General features: G+C 43.9%; 1 protein-coding gene and 1 long non-coding RNA gene across 4 annotated transcripts in view; one reads left to right on the forward strand and one right to left on the reverse strand.

The window, feature by feature from the left end:
* The window catches only part of CASR (calcium sensing receptor), a 606,327-nt gene that overhangs the window by 358,877 nt on the left and 228,069 nt on the right, over positions 1–19,381 (forward strand). Inside the window, exon 1 of one of the 2 annotated variants that reach the window (XM_085621013.1) lies at positions 18,056–18,355. The exons of the other annotated variant lie outside the window; for it this stretch is intronic. The gene's annotated coding sequence lies outside the window, so the exon portion shown is untranslated. Of the gene's footprint in view, positions 1–18,055; positions 18,356–19,381 lie in introns of those variants that run through there. 2 annotated transcript variants of the gene reach the window in all.
* The window catches only part of LOC146801354 (uncharacterized), a 463,543-nt gene that overhangs the window by 96,748 nt on the left and 347,414 nt on the right, over positions 1–19,381 (reverse strand). The gene's annotated exons all lie outside the window — the stretch shown is intronic.

Here is a 19,381-nt window from a genome sequence, read left to right on the forward strand (position 1 = left end):
ACATAGGTTTCAGGGGTGTTATAGTTAGTTGGACATTTCACTCGTACAAAACCATAGAAATTCCCCCGTTATAGTTAGTTCAGCTAACTATTACTCGCGCGGCCACAATGCACGGCTGATGACGTCACATATTACATCACTCATGACATGGTCAGTGACATCACTCATGACATCACTGATGACATCTCAAATGACATCACTGATGACATCATCCAGTGAATGTGTGTTTTTCTGAAAATTAAATATGTTTTATATATGTATATCTCAAGGTCGATGGAAGAATAAATGGGTATTTAAGTGTCTAAATGGATGATTTGTTTTTTGTAAAATTGATTGTATAACTGACTAAGTGTATCTTAGTGAATACATGGGTTAGTGAGTAATGTTTAAATATGTAAATATCTGTATCAGTCTATCACTTTGTGTATAAGTGGCTACATGTGTTGGTGATTAGCTACATGAGTGTCTATATGGGTTATTAGTTGGTTTTTTGAGTATCAGTATGAGTGTCTGAGTGTCTGTATGGTTCGGTGGGGGGTATTACTTAGTGCATAGATGCATGAATGAGTGACTCACTGTTTGTATGTGTTGAAGATAGCATGTGTGCAGGACTGTACAGGTGGATGATTGTGTTTATGGGTGTGTTAGTGAGTGAATGACTGTCTCAATAGTGTCTTTATGAGTAACTACATATGTTTTAAACTAGTATATGTGAGTATTGGTGTATATATGTGAGTACATGTGAGAGTGAGAGATTGGAAGAGTTCCTGTACAAATAAGTAGGTGTTTCTATAAGTGATTGTTTAAGAGAGTAAGTATGTGTAAGTTTCTGTAGAAGTAGGTGTGGTAGTGTGTGTACAACTGTATATTCAAGTAAATGGATGTTTGATACTTTGTTTGCATGTGTGGCTATGTGTGTGAGTAACTCTATGGATGAGTGGTTGTGTGTAACAGGATGTATAGGTGTATGAGTACATATGATGAGTGAGTACATGTATGAGTGACTGTATAGGGACTGTTGGTGAATGAGTCGATGTGTGTGTAGATCTTGGAATTACTGAATAGGTGTGTTGTAACTGGTATTGGTTTTGAAAATGTTAGTTTGTATTTTTGAGTGTGTGTATCAAATGTTATATTAGGGTGAGAGGAGGTCTGCCACTCTATCACAAGGATGATGTCATCAGTGATGTCATCAGTGATGTCATTTGAGATGTCATGAGTGATGTCATGAGTGATGTAATATGTGACGTCATCAGCAGTGCATTCCGGGCGCGCGAGTTATAGTTAGCTGAACTAACTATAACGGGGGGATTTCTATGGTTTTGTACGAGTGAAATGTCCAACTAACTATAACGCCCCTGAAACCTGTGGTTTTCTCAGTGAATATATATATACATATATATATATATATATTTATATATATGGTAAGTGCATATAATCATAAGAACTCTATGTAGTGCAGAGTGCAGATACAAAGGGTGATGGCGGCTCCTGTAGTGCCTACAGTCTTTGGCCATGAAATGGGCACTTCTATCTGAGCCAACAGAAGGAAGGCGTTGATGACACATGCTACAGGGAGACATGCTGGTGGTGTCGCGCCATAGCTTCCAAGTTTTTAGAGTGGTGTGTTTGACATTTCTATGGTTTCAATGGGTGAATGAGATTCTACTGTCAAATGTATGACATTTCAAGTGAATCAGAGCAGTGATTGGAATCAGAGTTCCTTTTGTGTGATTTTTTTTTTGTCACCGTAGCACGCTATATCGCACAACAGTGAATACGCCTCAAACAAGCCAGACCTGTTTGCGTTGCCAATGCTTGTTAACAGTTTCAGATCAAAGAGCAGTAAACATTATTTTGTGGAGAATATTTTTAATTGAAAATGGTTACATTTTTTTTCTCCCCATCACACCATTTTCCTTTGCAGTTTTTCATTATTAGCCACTTATCTCCTCGCATCTTTCCGAAATCCTCCACATGCATATCTGCATATTTTTGTTTATGTCACTCCCTTCACCAATCTCTCTCTCTCACACACACACACACAGACACACACACACCCCTATTCTGTCTCTCACTGTCTTCTTGTCCAGTGTGACATTAGTGATTTTTAGTGCCCCAGGCAAGACATATTTTGGGGCGCCTGTTCAGAGAAAATTTAATTTTATCACCCTTTTTCTGTTAATTCGAGAATGCATATTGCATAATAATATTGATTCATAAATTAAACTTTCAGAAACAGTGGAACCCAAAAATAACTGAAATATATCTTGCCCTGCCCTCCAAAAATCCATAGGATGAAAGTGGGTAGAGAGAGGTTGAGAGGTTAAAATAGATACAACTGGATTTGAGCTGAAAAGAAAAATCAGTGAAAGGTGGAATCCTACTTGCGATTCAAGCTACCGTGCACCAGGACCCCGCATCAAGGTCCGGCACCGATATTACCTCGGTCGCCCATTAACTACACCGCCAACCATTACGTGAGCTAAGAGTTATTGGCTGGATTCATATGAGGAACCCGGCCCCTGAAGTAAGTCCATCGGTTATCCAGCCGCGGCTCGCAAGCAGTAGAATTATCCTACATTGCTTTATGACTACGCACCCTCAATTTGTGAATTGTTACTAACTGTTCTCCGACCAGAATTATGTACTGTCTTGAGCACAAAGTATACAGGCAGAAATGATCAAATGTCCTGAAGATGATCCCGTTATTTTGACATAGGGATCGAAACCCCGTCGACGATTTGTACACCATATGCATGTTAATTTATTGTACAGTTTCTCCAGCAATGGTGTCTCTTTGTGATTTAAGTCTACTACATTTTTAAAGTTCACAGACTTTCCTTCCTTGCCTGAATTTTTTCCTTTAATTGTTGTCTGTCCAAATTGTGGTAGTAGGACTCAGGTTGTGTCCCGCTTGAATTGTGTTTAAATGGTTCTCTATGTACTTATTTGAATATTAAATTCTGTCCGGCTGGACAAAGACTATAGAACCTATTTAGTCTATATTTATTGACAATGTTCAGAAGCTGTCTAGGGACCTCTGTCTTTAGAAATTGTATACATACCCAAGGTCCCTGACCAATTGCATATTGGGTTTCCCTTGTCCTTTAAAAAGCATGGCTGCAGCAGCCTACAGAAATGAGTGGCTGAATTATACAAAAAAGTGAAATATTCAAAAAAGTGATGAATTGAATGCGTGAATTAATCTCAGCCACTGGTAATTACTCAGGCCGCGTCCCAGTCCATCGCTATTCTGCACACCATGCCACTTCAGTTTGGACCCAGCCATGTACAAATCAGTCTTGACCAATAGAAGCAGGTCCAGCCCGAACTGCCAGGCCAGATCCTTCCTGAGCCTGAATACAAGCAACACAATACCGGTTTCGCCCTTGTTAGGGCTCATCATAGCTTGGCTCCAGCGGCACACTGTGCCCGGACCTATGTCTGGCCATACCGGTCCCACTTAGGGCATCGCACTGAAGTATACTCAAAAGTGATGGATAGAATGATTGAATGAATCTCAGCCACCGGTAATCACTCGGGCCGCATTCCAACCCATAGTTATTTTACACACCAAGCCACCTCAGTTTGGAACCAGCCATGTGCAAATCAGTCTTGACCCTGTTCCAATAGGATGAGTCCACCCCAAACTGCCAGCCCAGGTCCTTCCTGAACCTGACCAGAAGCAACCAAGACTGGCTTTGCCTTTATTAGGACTCATCAGTCGGGTATAGATTGGTTGTACTGGCACACTGTGCACGGGGCCCCTGTCTGATTGAGAGGCTGGTTTAAACCTTATTGCGAGGGCTGATTTCGCTGCGTAGTCTAGCCCTGCTTGGTCACCATGGTTTAAGCTGGTATTTCATGATTTCCCTTTCCATCAGAAAAGTATTGCATTCATCGCATGTATGAGGGGTGCTCTCACCGAGTCCCCGGGGCTACCAGTTAGCAGTAGCTTAGCTTCTTTCTGTTTTCACTGCTCGGAGCGGATGAGAGATCACTTTTTGGTGGAGTGAGTCTGCCATTTTGTGGTCTCGCTCATTTGTGGTGTGGTGACCTGAGCTTCAAATATCAATACTGGTTGCCCTTTCCTGTTTTGATTTGTCATTGGCTTACTAGAACTGCCAATGGCTGCAACCCCAGAACCGACGGGCAGCTCATTTCCAGTAACTGAGCTTTGGCAGGCAAAAAAAACCACTGTGTCTTCTTCCAAAGATGGTTCTCTCTCTTGAAGACAAACAATGACTGAACAAATGTGTGTTCACACTGCTGACCACAGCACACTGTAGTAAGCGGTGCTTGCCTGGCTTGCTATACTGCATTTGTCTTTTTTGCCTAAGGGCTGCTTGTCTCATTGTTTAAGCATTTTCTTTTCTTTTGCCATCTAAGGGCCCTATTTAGAGTTTGACGGATGGTATACCGAGTCACAAATGTGCCGGATGTTAAGTCCGCAAGATTACAAGTGCATTATTGCCTTTGGAACTGTAATAAACTGTATAGCATACCCTCCATGTTTTTGATGGAATATCCTGTCCACCAAACCCTAAGTAAGGCCCAGAATATTGTTTGTCTTACTGTACAAGTGCTGCCTGCCTTCTTATCTAAGCATTGCTTGGCTTGCTGCCCAAACACTGCTTGTCTTGCTGGTTGCTGTTCATCTTAGCTAAGCATTGCTTGGCTTGCTGCCCAAACACTGCTTGTCTTGCTGGTTGCTGTTCATCTTATCTAAGCATTTCCTGGCTTGCTGCCCAAACACTGCTTGTCTTGCTGGTTGCTGTTCATCTTATCTAAGCATTGCTTGGCTTGCTGCCCAAACACTGCTTGTCTTGCTGGTTGCTGTTCATCTTATCTAAGCATTGCCTGACTTGCTGCCCAAACACTGCTTGTCTTGCTGGTTGCTGTTCTTCTTATCTAAGCATTGCCTGGCTTGCTGCCCAAACACTGCTTGTCTTGCTGGTTGCTGTTCATCTTATCTAAACATTGCCTGGCTTGCTGCCCCAACACTGCTTGTCTTGCTGGTTGCTGTTCATCTTATCTAAGCATTGCCTGGCTTGCTGCCCCAACACTGCTTGTCTTGCTGGTTGCTGCTCATCTTATCTGAGCATTGTCTGACTTGCTGCCCAAACACTGCTTGTCTTGCTGGTTGCTGTTCTTCTTATCTAAGCATTGCCTGACTTGCTGCCCAAACACTGCTTGTCTTGCTGGTTGCTGCTCATCTTATCTGAGCATTGCTTGGCTTGCTGCCTAAACACTGCTTGTCTTGCTGGTTGCTGTTCATCTTATCTAAGCATTGCCTGGCTTTCTGCCCAAACACTGCTTGTCTTGCTGGTTGCTGTTCTTCTTATCTAAGCATTGCCTGACTTGCTGCCCAAACACTGCTTGTCTTGCTGGTTGCTGTTCATCTTATCTGAGCATTGCCTGACTTGCTGCCCAAACACTGCTTGTCTTGCTGGTTGCTGTTCATCTTATCTGAGCATTGCCTGACTTGCTGCCCAAACACTGCTTGTCTTGCTGGTTGCTGTTCATCTTATCTGAGCATTGCCTGACTTGCTGCCCAAACAATGCTTGTCTTGCTGGTTGCTGTTCATCTTATCTGAGCATTGCCCGACTTGCTGCCCAAACACTGCTTGTCTTGCTGGTTGCTGTTCATCTTATCTAAGCATTGCCTGACTTGCTGCCCAAACACTGCTTGTCTTGCTGGTTGCTGTTCATCTTATCTGAGCATTGCCTGACTTGCTGCCCAAACAATGCTTGTCTTGCTGGTTGCTGTTCATCTTATCTGAGCATTGCCTGACTTGCTGCCCAAACACTGCTTGTCTTGCTGGTTGCTGTTCATCTTATCTAAGCATTGCCTGACTTTCTGCCCAAACACTGCTTGTCTTGCTGGTTGCTGTTCATCTTATCTGAGGCGCATTGGTTTCTCGTGTAAGTGTGCAGTGATGTCCCAGAATCTTGGCATGTGCACCTTCTATAGGTTCTAGGGCAAGTGGCATCTTGTGTTTGTTGTCATTCTTCATGGTAGCTGCAGCAGGTAAAGTATGTTCCTTGTTGCTGCTGCACTGGTATGATCCCTAATACATAACTTATCACTTACCCAGTCTACTGTGGTTTTTTCATTGGCGAAGGGTACAGTATTACAGGTATCCAAATGGGGTCCACCACCATGCACCCGAATGGTGGGGTGAAGGTGGTGTAGCAGCACTGGAGATTAGACTTCTGTGGGCTGTACCAGAGCAGCTTGACGTTGCTTATTCTTCGCTGTGTGTTATGCAGAACAGCTTGGCCAATGTGTGTCTTTGGCCCATCTGGAGCAGACATGATACCCTGGCTGTGTGCAAGTCTGTAAGGGTGCATCATGCGGCCTGCCGTGACAACCATGCCTTCCTGGGAGAATTGAGTGTGATGGTGACGCATGAAATACAAGGCCACAACCTCAATAGATGTGCGTTCAACTGCCTGACATCTATGGCGGCTTGTGTTCCAAGCCTCGATTGTGCAACGGTGGCCATTTTGAGCTTCAGCATTGTCCTCACCTTCACAGCAGCGTGTCAACCTCCACTGGAGTTCTTCAGACACAGCTTGTGCGGGCCACTGAATGTACAGCGGAGTATGTGAGCACAGCCTACAACATTCATGGTACTGTAACTGTGTATTGAGCATTTATAGTCCCTTATCAGCCTATGGTATAGACAAACTATGATGCACAGGATTGTAAATGTCACAGTTTTTGTGGTTGGCGCCCGCTGTGATGCGCACATCATATTAAATACACAGTTAAGATAGCTTAAGTTTGTGCTCATGCTAGCATTCTGCGATGCACACATCTATTTCAACTGCACCGAGATTGTGTGCACACTATGATGTACAGCTGTGTAGGCTTCCACAATGATGTCAGTAATTAATTTGGAAGTGTCCTTGGAAGGAGCTCACTAAATTAGCTATTTTATCTGGTGTAGTAACAGTGTGCATTCATCTATGTGTTTCTTCAATTGTTCTGGTCTAAACTACTGTTAATTGCTGTCCAGAATTTTGTATTGTGTTCTTCCTCTTGATTGCAATGTCTAGTTTTGCAGGAATTTGTCTGAAGGGTGGGTGGGAATCACTCCTAAGAATAGAATGGAACATTTACATGGTTGTAAAGCTCCTCTGTGCTTCTTGAGTCTACAGGAGAACCCATGAAAAACTGGAAGTGTTGGTTCAGGAATTTAAGCAATCATATTGCTGCCATTGAATGGAAGAAATTCACATCAGAGAGAAACGTTGCCATTCTATTTCACTGTCTGCTAAGTGAATGGCAAAATATTTTTTTACCATTGCCACAACATGTCCCAGAAGACCAAACAGTCATGTTAAACATTTATATGGAGGCTGTTATATAGGTTGGAGAACCATTTTGTGACCTTGGAGAAAACGCCCATGAATCAATGGAACAAGATGTTACTGGCTTGTGAATCATGGCAGCAAGTTGTTAGTACAGGAACTTTTTGGACCAAATGATCAAGTGATATTTCCCTGCTTTACAAAAAACATCCAAGAAATGCTTTTGACATGTGGCAACCCTACTCTGACTTGGATGATTGCAAATGCTAAATCATTGAACAATGCTTCTTTAAGGTTACTAAACCAACAAGAAGGAATACATGCAACAGGTATTTTGGTCACTAAGGATGATATGGACAATTTAATATTTATAGTTCAGTGCAAGGAAGATGACAAGCCAATTTGGATACTTAATATTCAGAATAGGAATGCTGAATGTACAGTGGACTCAGGTTCTACAATGACTATCATTGCTAGAGCATTGTTTCTGAATGATTGGTCTGATGAAAATTAGAGAGCAACATCAAGCCAGGTAATTATGAAAGAATGCACCATATTAAATGTTCTTTTGGGCAAAAATAAATTGCAAAGGGGTAGCACATATGCTTTTCTGGGCTAAAATAACTTACATGGGGAGTAGCACATATGGTAAGATTTGTGTGGCACACAATGGAGACAATATTCTAGGAATGCAACATCTGAAGGCCTTTCATATGAAGTTTGACCTCATGTGTCATTCGCTGAGCTGGCTAATTCTACTTATGTGATTGTTGAGAAATTCAAAGATGTATTTGACGGAAGAATGGGCAAGTTAAAATACTTCCACAATGTAATTATGCTTATGCCCAATACCAGACCTGGGAAGCACATTGTGCAGAGTAGTCCCATTTTCGCAGGGCAGGAGGTAAGTGATATTTTGAAGGAATTATGCTCTGTGATCGAATGTATAAAGTCATCCTTGTGGCTTTCACCATTGGTGGTCACCAGTAAAAAATGGGGAGGCAAGGCTGTGCGTTGACCTACATGCCACAAATAGGAAATATATGGCTAACTGTCACTCACTTTAAAAAATCAATGATTTGGTTTCCACAGTGCACGTAGCTCAGGTGTTCAGTAAGATGTAGCTTAAAAGTGCGTATCACCAGATAGACTTGGGAAAGAACAAGGGTCGTAATGAACATCCCTGCAGCCCCTGCGGTGCAAGGGGGTCTCAATCTTCTGTACATGAAGAGGGCCCCGTCAACTTGTATGCGCAGTGCTGTGTGTCTCTCTAAAGCAGCTTGCAGTGTGCAGCATGTTCAGAGCTGACTCACCCAGAAGTCAATAGAAACAGAATAAAAGTTTGTTTCTCTTCAATCCCAGCATGGCAGGCACCTTATAAGAGTGAATAGGGATGGAGCCCCCTCAGAGAGAGTGCCCTGCACAGGGCACTGCTCCTCTGAGAGGGGAAGGGTCAGCACAGAACAAACTGGGATAGAGGTCAGTAAGGTTGTCACATTTCCAAGAAAAAAATACTGGCCCTCTGTTCACTTGTTAATATTCTGCAAAGGCCTTAACATAATTATTTAGTAGAACTGTATATGAAATTGTCTGTATTTATTTTAAAATGGCCTTACTGTCTTTGATTAATTAAATTATCAGTTGGGTCATTAAGGCAGCTCTCGAGCATATTTCAAAGTGTGTTCTGTGTACATTAACTGTTTAAAGTATGTTCTGTTAAGGGGAATAAAGTACAACATTAGGTGATTTTTCAAATGGTTGTATCGCAGGGACAATACAATACCAGTCATACCAGTGTCTGTATATGTCTATCTATCTATCTAGATATACCCACGCACATTTACATGTTTATTTTGAATGTATAAATCTTGCATTGTACATAGATATGTATTCATGTATATTTAGATATCAAACCATACATACATACAAAGTCAGATTTAAACATTTTAACTAAGTACTGATTTGCAGTGAAAAGTAGTGGACCCAGTTAATGTGTGTGACAAGGTGCAGTGTTTGTTTTTTATGTATCATCTCCTGGTATTTTCAGCAGCTTTGGTGCTGGGGGCACAAGAGAGAGCAGGACACAGACCCCATGTTATGTTATGTTATGTTATGGTATGTTATGAAATGTTATAGTATATTATGTTATATCTATTTGTATAGCACACTGTCACCTGTTAGGGTATCCAGGCGCTTCACAGGTATGTGAGGCTACTCTCAGAATAGGCAGCCAGAACATCAACTTCTTGCCTAATTCAAGAAGAGAGGAACAGGCTCTAATTAGAACTGGGAGGTTGTGCCACACTTTAGGAGCGATGTATGAGAAGGCTTGACCTATGGATCTGCTTCTGTGGGTGTATGGGACACATGCTAGTAAGCAGAGGTGGGCTGAATTCACAGCATTTGATTCCACAAAATAATGCAGTAATACATTAAAATGCCACCAGATTCCGTGGAATTTTGAGATGGGTATTTGCTGCTGTTTTCCTAGTCCAAAAATGGACATGAGGATCCATTTTGCCTGAGAAAATAGAATGGCCAAATCCCATTAGTTGCCTTTGCATATTCTGTAGTGATTAAAGCTTTCAATCACTGCAGAGTATGTAAGGGCACCGAGTGGTATGCAGTGGTTTCTAAACTTGTGGGAAAAAATATTATTTTTTTTTAGAAGGAAAGGAGAAAGCAAAGTAAAGTATGAAGAATGATATAGGAGGGGAAAAGGCAGCAGTGGTGGGAAACAAAAGGAAAACAACAAGAAAGTATGAAGGAGATACCTGCAGCAAGAAAGAGGTCACGAGGTGCTGTAAGTAAGAGGACAGTTGGAAAGGTGATAAAGAAGGGAGGGTGGGGATAAAAAGTAGAGAAGGAATGGTGAGGGCGACAAAAGAGACCAAGGCGATACGCATGAGATAGCATAAAGGAAGAGCAGAGATAGCAAGAGAAATATGGCATATTGGAAAGATAGCAAACGAATTAGAAGGAAAAAGTATAAGATACAAGGATAGAGAGGATGGGAGAAGAATGGAAAAAACATAGGATGATCTGATGTAATGGAAATAAAAGAAGTGGGAAGCAAAAGGGAGGAAAGCGATAGGAAAGATAAATAGCAATGTAGAGTAGAAATTTGAGTTTACAGGGAAAAATGTATAAATAGGAAGGGCACATAGAAAAATGAAAAGTGAGATGGGAAAGGACAGAAAAGGAAAAGAAAATATATTGGCATGAGAGATTGGAAAAAATTAGAAGGGACTGAAGAGGAAAAGAGAAAAAATATGAAGGACACCAATTAAGGAACAAAGAGAATGGGGCACGAGAGGTAGAAATAAGATGGAGAAAGGGAGAGGGGAGATTTGAACATAGTGCAAGAGTACACAAAAAATGATAGGGCAAACAGAACGAAATGGAGCTAAGCTTTGGAGGTGCAGAAGGAAGGAGAAAAAAGGCAGGAAGAACATAAGGATGGTGAGAGAGATGATGGGAAGGAGAGAGTGGAAGCATTTGGGGCAGTGGCGTAACGAAAATTGAAGGGGCCCCCCTGCAAGGTACACAGAGGGGCCCCCACTCCAGATTTAATCCGGAGCTCTCCGGCGTGAGTACAGTGCTGAGGGGGCCCCCTGCAGCTTGGGCCCCCCCGCGCTGCGGGGGATGCGGGGGCCTGTGTTACGCCCCTGATTTGAGGTAGGAGAGAGAGTGAAAGGAAGGAAGGAGATTAGGACTGCAGATAGGAAGTGAGAGACCTGTAACCACAGAGGTGTGTTGGGTGCACTGGTGCTCAGAAGAACAAGGGGCACACTAACCAAATTATGGCTGTCTTTAGTACAGAGCAAAACCAAAGGGGATGATGGCCGGAGTGTTGAACAATGCAAGCACTCACCCCCAGTCAAGTGATCTGGGTTTAATCCACCATCATTCTTTAGCTCACTCCGCCACCCCAGTTCAGACATGGCCATATGCAAATCAGTCTGACCCTGTGCCTCATGGGAACATTCCAGCCCTAACTGCCCAGCCATGTCTTCCCTGGACCGGAAACAAGCATCCTGGGACCAGTTTCTGGCTAATAAGCCGTCATCAGCCCATGTCTGGGCATACCCTGCCAACTTAGGGTCAGTTAGATCAGTTGACTGGGGGTGAGTGCTTGCATTGTTCAACACTCCGTCTATCATCCCCTTTGGTTTTGCTTTGTACGCCCTAAGTTGGCAGGGTATGCCCAGACGTGGGTCTCTTGCTCACTTTGCCACTGGATTCAAGCTAGCCTGGCTGATGACGGCTGATTAGCCAGAAAAAAGGTCCCAGGATGCTTGTTTCCTGTGCAGGGAAGACATGGCTTGGCAGTTAGGGCTGGACTATTCCCATGAGGCACAGGGTTAGACTGATTTGCATATGGCCATGTCTGAACTGGGGTGGCGGAGTGAGCTAAAGAATGATGATGGATTAAACCCAGATCAGTTGACTGGGGGTGAGTGCTTGCAATGTTCAACACTCTGTCCATCATCCCCTTTGGTTTTGCTTTGTTCACCCTAAGTTGGCAGTCCATCATCCCCTTTGGTTTTGCTTTGTTCACCCTAAGTTGGCAGGGTATGCCCAGACGTGGGTCCCTTGCTCACTTTGCCACTGGATTCAAGCTAGCCTGGCTGATGACGGCTAATTAGCCAGAAACCGGTCCCAGGATGCTTGTTTCCGGTCCAGGGAAGACATGACTTGGCAGTTCAGGCTGGTCTGTTCCCATGAGGCACAAGGTCAGACTGATTTGCATATGGCCATGTCTGAACTGGGGTGGCAGAGTGAGCTAAAGAATGATAATGGATTAAACCCAGATCAGTTGACTGGGGGTGAGTGCTTGCAGTGTTCAACACTCCGTCCATCATTCTCTTTGGTTTTGCTTTGTTTGCCCTAAATTGGCAGGGTATGCCCAGACATGGGTCCCTTGCTCACTTTGACACTGGATTCAAGCTACCCTGGCTGATGGAGGCTGATTAGCCTGAAACCGGTTCCAGGATGCTTGTTTCTGGTCCAGGGAAGGCATGGCTTGGCAGTTCGGGCTGAACTGTTCCCATGAGGCACAAGGTGAGACTGATTTGCATATGACCATGTCTGAACTGGGGTGGCGGAGTGAATTAAAAAGAATGATGAGGGATTAAATCCAGATCAGTTGACTGGGGGTGAGTGCTTGCAATGTTCAACACTCCGTCCATCATCCCCTTTGGTTTTTCTTTGTTCGCCCTAAGTTGGCAGGGTATGCCCAGAGGTGGGTCCTTTGCTCACTTTGACACTAGATTCAAGCTAGCCTGGCTGATGAAGGGTGTTCCCAAAGAAACCGGTCCCAGGATGCTTGTTTCCAGTCCACGGAAGGCATGGCTTGGCAGTTTGGGCTGGACTGTTCCCATGAGGCACAAGGTCAGACTGATTTGCATATGACCATGTCTGAACTGGGGTGGCGGAGTGAGCTAAAGAATGATGATGGATTAAACACAGATCAGTTGACTGGGGGTGAGTGCTTGCAATGTTCAACACTCCGTCCATCATTCCCTTTGGTTTTGCTTTGTTCGCCCTAAGTTGGCAGGGTATGCCCAGACGTGGGTCCCTTGCTCACTTTGACACTAGATGCAAGCTAGCCTGGCTGATGACGGCTGACTAGCCAGAAACCGGTCCCAGGATGCTTGTTTCCAGTCCACGGAAGGCATGGCTTGGCAGTTCGGGCTGGACTGTTCCCATGAGGCACAAGGTCAGACTGATTTGCATATGACCATGTCTGAACTGGGGTGGCGGAGTGAGCTAAAGAATGATGATGGATTAAACACAGATCAGTTGACTGGGGTGAGTGCCTGCAATGTTCAACACTCCGTCCATCATCCCCTTTGGTTTTGCTTTGTCTTTAGTACAGACCTTTGCTACAGGTGGACTGACCTTTATAGAAATCCAGACAATTTTTCACAATGTGCTGGTATCTCTGAAATGCTTGTAGGGTTGGAGCTTAGTCAGTCAACTCCAGTAGACCCTTCCTACATATAACTTATTTTGCCCCAGCCCTACCAGCATTTTAGAGACACGAAACCTACTGTAGAGTCACCGATAGTGCTACAAGACAGTACAGAATACAAGTGCAAACAACATTCATGACTCCTAACTTAGAGATATGCTATACCTCTCCATCAACTCACTTGGTATATTTCGCACACGTTCTTCAATTACCTTAGGAAAGTGACCACAAGACCTGCTAACACTTTCTCTATTGCTAACCTAGGTCTACAGACAGCTGGTATTGCTACTCCACTCAATGCCACTCCACTCTACTCTGTGACACGCCCCTCCACTCTACACCTCTCCACTTGACGTCCCTTCACTTTACTCCACACCACTCTCTACCTTCCACTCTACACTGCTCTACTCTATGACACTTTACTCCATTCTATGCTATGCCACTCCACTCTTCTCTACTTCACCTTGCGACACACTACGCCGCTCCACTCGTCAAAACTATGTAACCCCTCCATTCTACAACACACTGTTCCACTCTATTCCACTCCACTCTACAAGTCTATGCCACTCTACAACACTCTATGCCACTCTATGCAACTCTCTCTGTACCACTCCATGCAACTTTACTCCACTTTACTCTGATACACGACTCCACTCTACTACACCACTCTATGCCACTCCACTCTATTTCACTCCATTCTACCCCACTGTATGCCACTCTGCTCTATGACACTGTCCTCCACTCCGCTCTACAACACTCTACTTCACTCCACAACACTTTACTCTGTGACACTCCACTCTACGACACTCCACTCTACTCCACTTTATTCCACTCCTCTCTACAACACCCTACTCCACTTTAGGACACAACTATCCACGTTGATCTACTCCATTCTACGCCACTCTACTCTGCAAAACTCCACTCCACTCATGCACATTTTGTTTGGGAACGTCAGAGGCTGCACCTCATTCCAGGATGATGTCCTTGTGTGCGGTCATGATGAGGTGCTGATGAAGGCTCTCGAGATTCTGAGAGACAAAAGGTTGCCTTCAAAGCGGGACAGATGCATATATAGGAAAAACTGGCTGTGCACCTTGGGCGTGCCATATTTGACACAGGTATTCTCCACAAACCAGCCTTAGTAAAGGCCATGAAGCCTGTACCAACTAACAAGAAACTGCTTATCCTTCTTTGCCATGTATGAACATTGTGCCGGGCTTATTCACATTTTTGCAGATAGGTCGGAGCCTCTAAAACTATCCTGAAGAAGAACATTCCAGTGGAATGATGAGTGGCAACGTTTCTTCCAGGATATTAAAACTAGAATTGCCTCCGCCACTGCTCCGCAGTGATTTAATCCCTCGTTGCAGTGCATACTAATGGTTGATGCTAGTCAGTGTGGGACAGGAGCGGTGCTAACCCCCGTGTGCAGAGGCATCACAAGGACTAAAGCGTTTGTCTCAAGATATGTAAGACCCATTGGACCCAATTATGCAGTAATTACAAAGCTGACTTTAGTGGGAAACAGCCTTTACAACGAGGTTTTTACCTCGTTGTGACTTTACCACACATTTTTTAGCACGCATATTTTTACCGCGAATATGCATTTACAATGCATGCCAATACCACGCATTTAAGGTAAGTTGGGGGGTCTCCCCCCACAAATACACTGTTTTCAAATTTAAAAACAATGCATGGTATTGGCATGCGTTTAATATGCATATTCGTAGTAAAAACATGCACGCTAAAAAATGCGATTCAAAGGCAAGCGAAGTAATTACCTGCGTTGTACCGTCGTTAAACCGACTTTAGTCTGCTCCTGGGCCATAAAGAAGTTTCTGATATTTATACAGAGTAATTGTTTCATTCTACAAACTGATCACAAGTCCCTCGTAAAAACAATGTGCTGGTGAGAGGCAGATGCATTATTCTCTCGATTAATGAGACCTGTGTCTCAGGTTAATACGTTTCAGTTTGCAGTGTCTGGGTCACAAAAATGTGTCTGCTGATTGTCTATCAAGGTAAATGTGCCTGCTGATTGTCTATCAAGGTACATGTGTTTGCTGATTGTCTATCAAGGTACATGTGTCTGCTGATTGTCTAGCAAGGTACATGTGCCTTCTGATTGTCTATCAAGGTAAATGTGTTTGCTGATTGTCTATCAAGGTAAATGTGTCTGCTGATTGTCTATCAAGGTAAATGTGTCTGCTGGTTGTCTATCAAGGTAAATGTGTTTGCTGATTGTCTATCAAGGTTACATGTATTGCTGATTGTCTATCAAGGTAAATGTGTTTGCTGAATGTCTATCAAGGTAAATGTATTGCTGATTGGCTATCAAGGTAAAAGTGTCTGCTGATTGTCTATCAAGGTAAATGTATTGCTGATTGTCTATCAAGGTAAATGTGTCTGCTAATTGTCTATCAAGGTACTTGTGTCTACTGATTGTCTATCAAGGTACTTGTGTCTGCTGATTGTCTATCAAGGTAAATGTGTCTGCTGATTGTCTATCAAGGTACATGTTTCTGCTGATTGTCTATCAAGGTAACTGTGTCTGCTGATTGTCTACCAAGGAAAATGTGTTTGCTGATTGTCTATCAAGGTAAATGTATTGCTGATTGTCTACCAAGGTAAATGTGTTTGCTGATTGTCTATCAAGGTAATTGTATTGCTGATTGTCTATCAAGGTAAATGTGTCGGCTGATTGTCTATCAAGGTACTTGTGTCTGCTGATTGTCTATCAAGGTACTTGTGTCTGCTGATTGTCTATCAAGGTAAATGTGTCTGCTGATTATCTATCAAGGTACATGTGTCTGCTGATTGTCTATCAAGGTACTTGTGTCTGCTGATTGTCTATCAAGGTAAATGTGTCTGCTGATTGTCTATCAAGATAAATGTGTCTGCTGATTGTCTATCAAGGTAAATGTGTTTGCTGATTGTCTATCAAGGTTACTGCAAGATGATGCGAATGGTGCAGAGAATGGCGAGTGGCAGGATGGTATTGTAGCCAGTGTGAACTTGAAGGAAAGCACAGAAAATGCATTAGAGAAACGGTTTTGTTAAAAGAGTTGTCTGTAAATAAAGTACTGTCTGTGGTTATTCACTTGTTCAAGCAAGGATGGAGAAGGGAAACACTAGTCTATGAGGGCAATCTTAGAGCCCTTGTTGATAGTAAAAGATCAGATGCCCTTGAAGAGGGCTTGTATTCAGAATTCATCTTTCTTCCACTTCTGTTATTGAGACATAGGTGGCTCGGCTTAGCATATCCGGGTCATTTGGCTGAGACTTTATCCAAACAGAGACCCAGAGAAGCTGTCAGATGGCCGAATGCATGTGGATGTAGAGTTCCTGCTTACGTTTCGCTGATAAATCCGAACAGTCGCACGAGGGACCCCTGCACCCTTTTATAAACCCTAATATGTCCTGGCACATACTAGGCTGAATATTATACGGCCTAACTACATACTTTTTAAAATGCTTTACGTTATTTCTGTCACAGATTACTACTCCAAATTGTTTGAGCTGCATTTTGTTCAAGGGTCCACGACTGAGAACATTGTGAACGTTGTATTTGCACGAGGGAAGGGTTCCCTGTTTTAATTGTGGATAATGGTGTGCAACCGACTTTTTCCATTATAAGAGTCTTTTGAGTACTGCTTAGATTAAGAACTTCTCTGTATCATCCACGAGCAAATGTGTAAACTGGAAGAACAAATCTCAGACTGGAATTCAATGGACTTTAGACAATAGTTCTGAGGTTCAAGATTCCCTGCAAACAATGGGTTGGGCTTACATTACAACACCGGAATCCGCGACACTTCTATTTCTTACGGGGAAAGTTACGCTCCTTCCTGCCTGGATGACCATGTGGTGTGAGCGAAATCAAAGACTATGAGATGATGGTATGTGCCAAGGAATGGTGAGTAACAATATGCAAAGGGCCTGAGTTGAAGAAGGATGGAAGTAAAATTGATCATGATAACAGTTCTTCGTTTATCTGCGGGGGTGAGGGGGTGGGGGGGATGGTGATGGTTCTTGGGGTGTTCCCAGAGAGGGCAATAATGAGGAGCTGGTTGTTCCTGAACAAGATAACCAGGTGCACATGTTACTGACACCCAAGCTATGAGAGCATATACACAAATCAGAAACCCTGGTGTGAAAGGATTTTACAACTGGGGTCACCTTGGAGATTGTCCAATGCCTGTGGTGCCCCAGGAAAAAGTCCAATGCTATGTGTTAGAACAGGCAGTTCAACAAATTGAAGGAAAACCCTCACACACCTGTCCAGGTGTCATCACCCTCGAGCCTCCTTGTTCACCTGAGTTCTATATGGATAGGAGCCAGTTAAGGGAGTGGAAAGGTGAGCTAACAGTGAGTTAAATATCACCTGGGCATCTCTAGTACCCTTTGCTGTTATGAGTACCTAGGTGATGATTAGAAATAACGTGGTCAATGCATAGGAGAGTAAGTGCTCCTACATGGTTATGGTCGACATGTTTCTGTCTAGTGGCATTCATCAGGACAGGCCTGGCGGGATTTCTATCACTGCACCGCTGCTGGGGAGGGCACCTCTGCCGCGAGGGCACCTGTGCCGGAAGCAGGTGCCCTTCCCAGGGTGCCACCCTCCGCCCACAGACAGCAGAGGCTGTCTCTGCTCACAATAAAACGTCGGTTGAGCTCTGAGTGGTTCGGCCGTTGATATTAAGGTGTGTCTGAGCACTTTGAGGCTCTCTAAAAGCCACAATCACAGCAATGCGAGGAAGCGATAAAGGGCCCGAGCGCAGCGCCCTCTGCGAGGGGTGGGACCCCGGCCAGGAAGTAATCCGATTAGGGAATCGTTTGGCCGCAATGATGGGAAAACAGAGAGATGAGGCGGTGAGGCGGCAGGCTCGTCATCGGCGGCACGGGAGATGCGCTGGAGGGTGAGAGCGGGACGGAGCCAGGCTGAGTCCACGCGTCCGGGGCTGGGGACCGGGCGCGACCGACTCCCGCCATTTCTTCAGGAACACCTGCTGAGGAGTCACACGGGAGGCTGGTCTGACACGAGGAAGACGAGAGGTAATGAACGAAATACAACAGAGACAAAAAAAATACAAACAATTGGAAAATAGCAAAAAATAATCTTGGTGATATGTGTTTTTTAAATGTGTCAGTAAACGTTGGTAACTAGGCGCATGGCACATTTCTCCTTAAGAGTGACATCATTATATTTGCCATTTATATAGTCTGCCACTCAAATATTAGCGTCTCTTCTTGTTTAACGCACTCTGCCACAAGCGCTCAACAGACGGAGCTATCCCAGCGTTTTACTGTAATGCGAAGATCTCTGCAGGAATTCTTTTCATTTGCGCAGTCGGATGGAACAGTCATTTGCCGATACCGAGATGTGACTCCGTGTAACAGCAGATCTGAGATAAAGTCCCTGCTTCCCCGAATCCCCGCTGTGTCACACCGGTTTACCTTGGGCACATCACCTCCACCGTATGCGTCTCTCAGTTTCCTTTTCTGCCAAAATATTGAATGCACTGAAAGGGGCACATCTGACATCTCGATATTTATATATAAAATGGGATTTAAAAACCCTTACACACACTACAAAAAGGATGCAACGCACTACTCTAACATTGCTGGGTTTTATTGGGGGGGGGGGGCGGCGGGGTGTTTATTTATGAAGCTATTGATTTATTTATTTGCAGGACTAGTTTGAGCACACACTTGCTTCATTACATTCGGTTTTGCACTTGGTGGCAGCAGTGTCTGGTGGACGGGAATCACCGAGTACTCACTCACTGTAGAAGGCGAAGGATTCAGGTGGGGCGGCGAGGTGACCTCTGACCCTCAAAGAGTGCCCGACGCGTCTGTTTTAGGCACAACACCAAGGAAAAATGCACAGGAACAATGAAGCTCAGGCCGGCTGGATGCACAACAGTAGCACCATTATTTGTAAACAATAATGTCCACCATATTAATAATGTCAATATAATGTTATATATGTTAATAATGCTTATGATAATAAAAAAACAGTAATAGGTATATCAATGATGCAACTTTCATAAGAATAATTACATTAATAATATGAACTCT

The sequence above is a fragment of the Triturus cristatus genome, chromosome 8, assembly GCF_964204655.1.
Source record: "Triturus cristatus chromosome 8, aTriCri1.1, whole genome shotgun sequence".
Lineage (NCBI taxonomy): Eukaryota > Metazoa > Chordata > Amphibia > Caudata > Salamandridae > Triturus > Triturus cristatus.